The sequence below is a fragment of the Porites lutea genome, chromosome 8 (assembly GCF_958299795.1).
Source record: "Porites lutea chromosome 8, jaPorLute2.1, whole genome shotgun sequence".
Lineage (NCBI taxonomy): Eukaryota > Metazoa > Cnidaria > Anthozoa > Scleractinia > Poritidae > Porites > Porites lutea.
The window spans coordinates 8069199-8071698 of record NC_133208.1 but is presented as its reverse complement, the minus strand read 5'-3'; the positions used below and the strand labels follow the sequence as shown (position 1 = coordinate 8071698).

At 35.2% G+C, this 2500-nt stretch overlaps 1 long non-coding RNA gene across 2 annotated transcripts in view; it reads left to right on the top strand.

Annotated features, from left to right (window-relative positions):
* Positions 1-2244, top strand: part of LOC140946928 (uncharacterized) — a 6807-nt gene extending 4563 nt beyond the window's left edge. For both annotated transcript variants that reach the window (XR_012166877.1, XR_012166878.1), the window contains exons 3-4: positions 281-363; positions 714-2244. This is a non-coding gene — a long non-coding RNA (uncharacterized lncRNA). The remainder of the gene's footprint in view (positions 1-280; positions 364-713) is intronic.
* Positions 2245-2500: the final 256 nt, after the last annotated feature.

Genomic DNA, 2500 nt, shown 5'->3' with positions numbered 1-2500 from the left:
TTAAATTTATACCAAGGACAAAATTGAACCAGTCACAGCCACATGAGGATTTGGGCTGGTACTCTCAAGAAATGTTAGGACCTCTCTAATTCTGTAGCAATTTATTGACCACAATTTGTGTTAGTCTTAGAACTAAGCATTTCCTTCATGAATGTGTTTTTCCTTGACAACGTAGAATATCTTGTGAGGATCTTTGTAAGGTATCACGCTCAAGAGGGTGACTTTGTGGTCAAGTTACCTTATGTTAACTTAATAATTACTTTTGTTGATCCTCTCACAGCTCACATCCACTTTAGCCTGGTTCAAATGAAGTTGATCAGATTGCTATAGTCATTGCTGTTCTTGATGTTGGAAGTTACATAGGTGAGTGAGTATACAACCATGTTCATGACAGTACATTACGCGCGCAGGGGTCCTAGGTTCATGGGGCTACCAACACAACAGTCCGCCGTTCGCTCTTGACCTGCGGTAAAGAAATGACGGCCATTAGAAAATTTTAACTCCGTGAATAATTATCAAATCAACCCTTGACATTAATTGGTCATTTGGAGCCGTGTGTACGCAACATTTCAGGAAATTTATAATCAATTGGATTAGTTGTTATATGCTCGAAAAGTGTAGGAATTCAGTGTGTAGCTTCAGATTCAGGTCTTAGCAACTTTCATAGTTTAAATCTGTGTCAACAAATAAGCAAAATTCTCTCTTTTCTTCAGTTGCCACAGGGTTAGATGCGACTGCCGCTGCTGTTGTTGTGAGTTGTGCTCTAGCTGTCAAGTGCATCGATCAAGGATGGATCAGGGATAAAGGGCGAATTTGACAACCACCAAAACAACAATGAGTATTATTTTTTAAGTACAATTTGTGATGTAATATGTCGTGAACTATGTGAAATTTTAGTGCAAATTTACATTTTATCTGTCTTTAAGTCAGACTGAATGACAAAAAATGATAATTTTAGTAGCTAAATCAGTTTTGGGAAAAAAATATAATCTCCTCACTACTGAAAGGGTTTTTTTTCTCACAACATTTACTTGAGATGTGACGAAATTAATTTGGAAATTATTTTAAGGATTCATTATAGCAGAAAAAAAATCTGACTGGTATTGCTTCACACTAGGTCAGCAGGAGATTATATAATATTCTAATAGAACATAAATAAAGTAAATGATCATTTCACAGCTTCATGTTTAGACAAGTAACTACAGGAAAAATTGACATAGCCACAGTCAGCAACACTGATAAGAAAAGTGAATGATAACAAATGTGTTTCCCAAAATGTAATGTCTGCGACATTTTTCAGTTATGTCTGCTACGCAAACTTTTGTTTGTAGAATCATTGGAATAAGGTTGCGTGGAATTTGTTTTGGACAGCTGAAAAATTTAATTATTACCATGGTTTGAAGGCATTCCACGGCTTCTTCTGAATTTATATCATGCACTTGTTAGTCCTTATTTAAGGTCTCGGTAAAGGAAAACGAGGTGCCAAAGGCTACAAAGGCAAGTTATATATCAAATTAAAGCTGAAAGACTAAATTACCTTATGAAACATTTTATTTCATCCAATTTCAAAAGGCGCTTAAGTTTTTTGCTCTCGAACTCAGAGGTATCGAGTTTACTGCTGAAGCTCCAGCCCTTTCGCGTTGTTAAATATTCACTTCCTTTTTATTGTATCTGATTGACAGATAAAAGACCTAAAAAAGGTGTGAGGAAATTTGCATATGTCTCGTATTAGCGGAATTATTGCATTTCAAACTAAAAAGTCGAATCTCGAGCGTGATTTACGCAAAGAAACTGACATAAAATGAGTTACAAAGGGAAATCGGAAAATTCCTCACAGTCTTCCTTTACAGTCTTTTTTCTTTCAACAACCAAGCTATTTCTTGTATGACGTCCACGCTAAGACAGCTCCAAAAGTCCCCTCAATAAGTTTGCGAAACTCAGCACAAAACATCACTATAAAACGCGATTATCTGCCAAGGAGTGTTTCTCTATTTCTCTACAACCTAGAAAATGAACCATTGTAATTTTAGTCTATTTTTTCTAATAACAAAACCCCTATGCTTGAGTTTGTGTGAGGGGTTTTTCTTTTTTGCTTTTCCTTTTTTCTTAATATGTAATTTCATAACGCCTTTATTTATAATGTTTGTTCTGCCTAGATTAGCACTATGGCTACTTGCAGGGCATAAAATATTGTAAGCTTATGGATCTTAAATAAAATACATTGTTGTTGGTGATCATGAAAAAGGTACCGTTTATTGTAACGGTAAACTCGTAGAAAGTGAAAAATTTCTGTGTAACAGGGACACCCAACGAGAATATAGTTCAAAACCACTTAAACATAGCATTGTTAAACGTGTTTTAGTATTTAAACGGTGGATATAGGCATATTTTTATCCCCTATAAATTTTCCATCTGTTCGGATTTCCTAGCTGAAAGTCTAGTGATCTGAAAATTTTAGGGATCAAAACTTACCTGTTTAAAAATTTCAGCCAGAAAAAAG